At 37.0% G+C, this 7,013-nt stretch overlaps 1 long non-coding RNA gene across 1 annotated transcript in view; it reads left to right on the forward strand.

Annotated features, from left to right (window-relative positions):
• LOC111964234 (uncharacterized) overlaps positions 1-2,945 on the forward strand; it is a 6,115-nt gene extending 3,170 nt beyond the window's left edge. The window contains exons 2-4 of the long non-coding RNA XR_002877363.2: positions 1,067-1,156; positions 1,266-1,354; positions 2,065-2,945. This is a non-coding gene — a long non-coding RNA (uncharacterized lncRNA). The remainder of the gene's footprint in view (positions 1-1,066; positions 1,157-1,265; positions 1,355-2,064) is intronic.
• Positions 2,946-7,013: the final 4,068 nt, after the last annotated feature.

Here is a 7,013-nt window from a genome sequence, read left to right on the forward strand (position 1 = left end):
TTTTATTGCGTCGTGGTTGTAGGACAGATGTTTTATAGCGTCGTGGTTGTAGGACAGATGTTTTATTGCGTCGTGGTTGTAGACAGATGTTTTATTGCGTCGTGGTTGTAGGAAGATGTTTTTTTGCGTCGTGGTTGTAGGACAGAGTTTTATTGCGTCGTGGTTGTAGGACAGATGTTTTATTGCGTCGTGGTTGTAGGACAGATGTTTTATGGCGTCGTGGTTGTGGACAGAGTTTTATTGCGTCGTGGTTGTAGGACAGAGGTTTTATTGCGTCGTGGTTTAGGACAGAGGTTTATGCGTCGTGGTTGTAGACAGATGTTTTATTGCGTCGTGGTTGTAGGACAGATGTTTTATGGCGTCGTGGTTGTAGGACAGAGGTTTTTATTGCGTCGTGTGGTGGGACAGAGGTTTTATGCGTCGTGGTTGTAGGACAGATGTTTTATTGCGTCGGGTTGTTAGGACAGATGTTTTATGGCGTCGTGGTTGTAGGACAGAGTTTTATGCGTCGTGGTTGTAGGACAGAGGTTTTTATTGCGTCGTGGTTGTAGGACAGAGGTTTTATTGCGTCGTGGTTGTTAGGACAGATGTTTTATTGCGTCGTGGTGTAGGACAGATGTTTTATGGCGTCGTGGTTGTAGGACAGAGGTTTTATGGCGTCGTGGTTGTAGGACAGAGTTTTATTGCGTCGTGGTTGTAGGACAGAGGTTTTATGCGTCGTGGTTGTAGGACAGATGTTTTATGCGTCGTGGTTGTAGGACAGATGTTTTATGGCGTCGTGGTTGTAGGACAGATGGTTTTATGGCGTCGTGGTTGTAGGACAGATGTTTTATGGCGTCGTGGTTGTAGGACAGATGTTTTATGCGTCGTGGTTGTAGACAGATGTTTTATTGGCGTCGTGTTGTAGGACAGATGTTTTATGCGTCGGTGTTGTTAGGACAGATGTTTTTGGCGTCGTGGTTGTGTTTATTAGCTAATTGCATCTTGTTTTATTCTTCTACTTCTCAGTCAGATAACATGTTTTGATTACTTATTACAATGTAATAAATTATAACCCAATTTACAGAATAAACACTCAAATGATCAACCTGACAAGGCAGTCCCAGAACCCCTCTCTGGAGAGACCAACCCTCCTCCCAGCATCACCCCTCTTCCTGTGAGTGTACACACACACAAAAGTGGCAAATAATCAGTGATATGATTAAAAACAGTTTTCAGAACATTGATACTGTAGGTTACTATGTTTACTATGTGTTGTGTTTCAGGGTCCAGTCCAGTGTGTAGACAACCCCTCAGGTGATACTGGAGAGGTGGTCTACGACACGACACATTTCCCATCAGAGATCAGCCTCCTGTGAGTAAAGTGTGACAGTTCAGAGACCTTCAGTTCATATCAGCTGTGTTGGTTGTCTGACTGCTGTCTGTGAAAAATAGGGGTAGGGTTGTAGAGAATCGAAGGACCATGAATGTAATAAGAAACCTTAGGTGCTGGCTTAAGGCCAGTAGCAACCACTTTAGAATGTCCGGTCAAACAAGGATGAGACGGCTGTCCAGGTTAAGGGATTTAACGGAAGAAGATGTCCATATTCACACATCACACACATCTGACCACTCATGGATCAGATAACTGAGAATCATGTCCAGTGATAACTGACATTAACTATGTGTTGTTTAGATGCACGCACAATTAAACATCAGACATACAGAGATTCAGTCCACAGGAGGAAAAGTGCAACAGGAGGGTGAACTGTGGAAGTGCTCATCAGGATAGGAAAGCACGTCTTGACCACACAGCGTGCTGGGGTCAGACTAACTAAAACTGAAGTCCCGGAATCAAGGATGCTGATAGGCTGAACGAGATGTGGTGATAAGTATTTGGCGTGACCTTGACCAATAAAACACTAACAAAAGTGGGGGTCCTCTGAATAGGAGACTAATACCGTACCCAAACCGGCCGCGGGTGTGCGCCATCGTGCGCAAATAGATTTTGTTTTTATGATTAAAAACAGTTTTCAGAAACATTGATACTGTAGGTTACTATGTTTACTATGTGTTGTGTTTCAGGGTCCAGTCCAGTGTGTAGACAACCCCTCAGGTGATCCTGGAGAGGTGTCTACGACACAGAACATTTCCCATCAGACATCGGCTTCTGTGAAGTGTAAAGTGTGACGGTTCATCCCCTAGATCTATCCGCTGCCGGTTGGGTGCCTCAGTCTCTGCACACTCTTGGATTGCAGATTGTAAATTAAACATAAAATTGTGCTTAAAATAATGATATATTTTTGATTGATTGACTATGGCTTTTCAAATCACCCAGTATTGCTATCTGCAGCGTTAGTTCTAGGCAAATGTTGCATTTCTTCAGCCATTCCTGGACCTGTGACCAAAAACGAGCTACATATGGACAGTACCAAAATAAATGATCTAATGACTCTGCCTCCTCTCAGCATGATCTGCAGAGCTTGGTTGCAAGAATTTTGTATAGTAATTTAAATTTAAAAATTCAAAGCTTGGAATCCAGCGTTGTTTTGCGTAAATCAATTCATAAACCATGCGCCATGGAATGGGTCGAAAAACATCGAAAATCTCTTGCCAAATATTTTGCAATTTATATGCACAGCTGTCAGTGTTTTGGTCCTTAAATGAAATTGGTATATGTTTTTATTTATCACACTTTTCTTTAACCATTTATGTTCTTTAATACAGGGGCGACATACAAGTTCCTTCCTTTTTTCCCCTTCTACTTGCCTCTTCCATTTTTGTGGTAATGCTGCAATTAGTTGGTTGTAATTTTGGGTAGAGCAGACATTTCCATATGTCTGTTTAACTGCATGTGTGACATAACTACACCAGTCCTATTTATGATATCATTCACAAAAATTATACATTTTTTTTAAATGTCTTCGAAAAATAAGTTAAAAAAAAATTATAATAGTATATTCGAGTTTAACCACAATATTAGTTGTATATTTGTTCTGTCTTTTCAGGTGGATTAAACTGAAATTGCAACCAACTTTCTAAGGCTTGTTTAAAAAATAACAATATTTTGGAGATTATTTCTTTCAAACACCTGAAAGTGTGAATAAAGGGGAAAAGGCCATTTTTGAACATAGGATGAGACATTCCTACCAATTTACTAGAGAACCAGTTTGGATTTCAGTATAACTTTTGTATGACTGAGGTCTAATGCTATAATATTTAATAATTTCTGCCCCTCCGAATTCATATTCGTTATATAAAGAGGCCCTTTTAATTTGTCTGGCTTGCCATTCCAAATAAAATTGAATATTTTGTTCATATAATTTAAAAAGCAGGTCACTAGGTGTAGGCAAAACATAAGAAAATAGATCAACTGTGATATGACTAAGAGTTAATCATGGTGATTTTATCACAAATAGACAGGTATTTTCGTTTCCAAATCCCAAAATAATAAATAATCTCACTCAAATACATTTTTATAGAAAGTTAGCAAAAATAGATAAGATCTTGCTAACTTTCTATAAAAATGTATTTGAGTGAGATTATTTATTTATTTTGGGATTTGTTTCCCGAGTATGTCCACATCTCGTCAGACCATTTAATTGGTAAACTACATGGTAATGTAAAATGTGAAAAAAAATAGTGATCCAATATGTAAATAGTACACTTATCATAATTTGGTTTTAATCCAGAGAGGATAGCAAAAGTATCTAGATCCTCTAAAAATCCATAACATTAGCTTCGGTTAGTGGAGATGGAGACAAACAAAACATATTCTTAAAGTACTTTACTTCCTCTTTCAAAATATCATTCGGTGAATCATGCGTGACTCCATCATTGGTAACAAGTTTCAATAAAAAAACTGTTGGTAGCATTTCTATGTTGAAGATTGAAAAATAATGTGGTGCATTTTTCCCCATATTCCATCCAGTTCGCTTTATTTTTTATAATATATTACACTGGATATTTCTTGAATAAGTCCTCCATTTCTTTTTGTTTCCTCTAACTTATTCTGTGCCTCTATGCTACAGTGTTATTGCTATCTAGCTGTACTGTTAGTCCTTCAATTTCCTTGGTTTAATATGGACTCTTTTGATCTTAATTGATTTTGTTTTATAGATAAGTACTGAATTGCATGGCCTCTAATTACACATTTAAAAGTGTCCCATGCAATAAGGGATCTGCTGTACTATGTTATGTCTGGAAAAAGTCAGTTATAAATTATTCGTTCCTAGTTCTAAACAATTATCATCTAGTAGGCTTTGATTACATTTCCAATATCCTCGCCCACGTGGAAATTCTGTAAGAGTAATATATATGCCAATTATGTGATGATCCGACCGCATTCTGTCCCCTATCAACATTTTTTTTTAACTTTTGGTGCCAGAGAGAATGGCATAAGAAAGTAGTCAAGACGACTAGCTTGATTAAGCCTCCGCCATGTATATCTCACAAGTCAGGGTATTTAAGCCTCCATAAGCCACTAACTCCAAAATATCCATGACATTCATGATTTCCCTAAGTGCCTGAGGTGATAGTTTGTAGTTGATTTCCTCCGGTCCATAGTGTTACGGCCGTCAAAAGAAGTGGACCAAAGTGCAGCGTGGTGAGCGTACATTTTCCTTTTATTTTAGTAAATGTCGCCAACAAAACAACAAACGAAAAAACAACCGTAGTGCTTTAGTGCCACTAACAAAGATAACTTCACACAATGACAAAAGGGAAAAGGCTGCCTAAGTATGATTCCCAATCAAAGACAACGATAGACAGCTGTCCCTGATTGAGAACCATACCCGGCCAACACACAGAAATACAAAACATAGAAATCAGAACATAGAATGCCCACCCCAAATCACACCCTGACCAAACCAAATAGAGACATAAAAAGGCTCTCCAAGGTCAGGGCGTGACACATAGGTATTAAGACCGTATTAAAATCACCCACCATAATAAGAGTCTAGTGTTGCTTGTGGAGTTGATAAATTATTATAAGCTTGGATCATCATTATTTGGACCGTATAGGTTAATAAGCCATATCTGTTTATTGTCCAATAACATATTTAAAATAATCCATCTACCTTGATGATCTGTTTGGACAATTTGCACATTTGGATCAAAATTACTGTTAATTAAAACAATCACCCCTTTTGAATTTCTTTGCCCATGGGGAAATATACATTTCGCCCCCAGTACTTTTTCCACAAAACTTAATCTAAAATTGTTGAATGAGTTTCCTGTAAACAATAGATATTATATTCCTTCTCTGTTAGCCAGGTAAATACTGATCGTCTTTTCTTATTATCTGCTAAGCCATTACATTTGTAACTGGCTATGCTTATTTCACCACTTACCAGAAAGAGTTGCATCCCAATAGGCCATGTTAGGCCATGTATCGAGCTAGAAAGATCCGGCGGATGCTAATGCTATAATATTTAATAATTTCTGCCCCTCCGAATTCATATTCGTTATATAAAGAGGCCCTTTTAATTTTGTCTGGCTTGCCATTCCAAATKAAATTGAATATTTTTGTTCATATAATTTAAAAAGCAGGTCACTAGGTGTAGGCAAAACCATAAGAAAATAGATAAACTGTGATATGACTAAAGAGTTAATCATGGTGATTTTATCACAAATAGACAGGTATTTTCCTTTCCTAGTTAGCAAGATCTTATCTATTTTTGCTAACTTTCTATAAAAATTTATTGGAGTGAGATTATTTATTTATTTTGGGATTTGTTTCCCGAGTATGTCCACATCTCCGTCAGACCATTTAATTGGTAAACCACATGGTAATGTAAAATGTGAAAAAAATTGTGATCCAATATGTAATATAGTACACTTATCATAATTTGGTTTTAATCCATAGAGGCTGGCAAAAGTATCTAGATCCTCTATGAAGCCTTGGAGAGATTCTAATTGTGGTTTTAAAAGAAAAGACGAATCATCTGCGTACAATGACACCTTCGTTTTTAAACCACGGATTTCTAATCCCTATATATTGTTTGATCTCATTTTAACAGCTAACAACTTTGTTTTACCCCTCTAGATAGTTTAAATCTTTCTGAGATGTACCCATTATTTACTATTTTACACCTAGGGTTACTATACATAACTTTAACCCATTTTATAAGAGATTCCCCAAAATTGAAATATTCTAGACATTTCTACATAAACTCCAGTCGTACTTTATCAAAAGCCTTTTCAAAATCAGCTATGAAAACCAGGCCTGGTGTCCCCTATATTTCATAGTATTCTATTGTTTCCAGTACTTGTCTTATATTATCTCCAATGTATCGCCCATGTAATAAACCTGTCTGATTAGGATGAATAATATCTGACAATACTTTTTTAATTCTATGCGCCAAGCATTTTGCTAGGATTTTTGCATCACAACACTGACGTGTAAGAGGCCTCCATTTTTTTTTTAAATAGACTGGATCTTTATATATACCACTTGGGTCCTTTTTCAGTAATAATGATATCAGACCTTCTTGTTGCGTGTCCAATAATCTACCATTTATATAGGAGTGGTTAAAACATGCTAATAATGGTCCTCTGAGTGTATCAAAAAAAGTTGTGTATACCTCCACTGATATGCCATCCAGCCCTGGAGTTTTCCCAGCTTTAAAGGCTTTAATTGCATCAAGAAGTTCCTCCTCTGTAATTTGGCCTTCACATGTCTTTCTGTACAGATGTTAATTTTACATTATTAGGAAAAAATCCATACAATTAGCTTCGGTTAGTGGAGATGGAGACAAACAAAACATATTCTTAAAGTACTTTACTTCCTCTTTCAAAATATCATTTGGTGAATCATGCGTGACTCCATCATTGGTAACAAGTTTCAATAAAAAACTGTTGGTAGCATTTCTATGTTGAAGATTGAAAAATAATTTGGTGCATTTTTCCCCATATTCCATCCAGTTCACTTTTTTAAAAATAATATATTACACTGGATATTTCTTGAATAAGTTCCTCCATTTCTTTTTGTTTTTCCTCTAACTTATTCTGTGCCTCTATGCTACAGTGTTATT

This window comes from Salvelinus sp. IW2-2015, linkage group LG5, assembly GCF_002910315.2.
Source record: "Salvelinus sp. IW2-2015 linkage group LG5, ASM291031v2, whole genome shotgun sequence".
NCBI classification, from domain to species: domain Eukaryota; kingdom Metazoa; phylum Chordata; class Actinopteri; order Salmoniformes; family Salmonidae; genus Salvelinus; species Salvelinus sp. IW2-2015.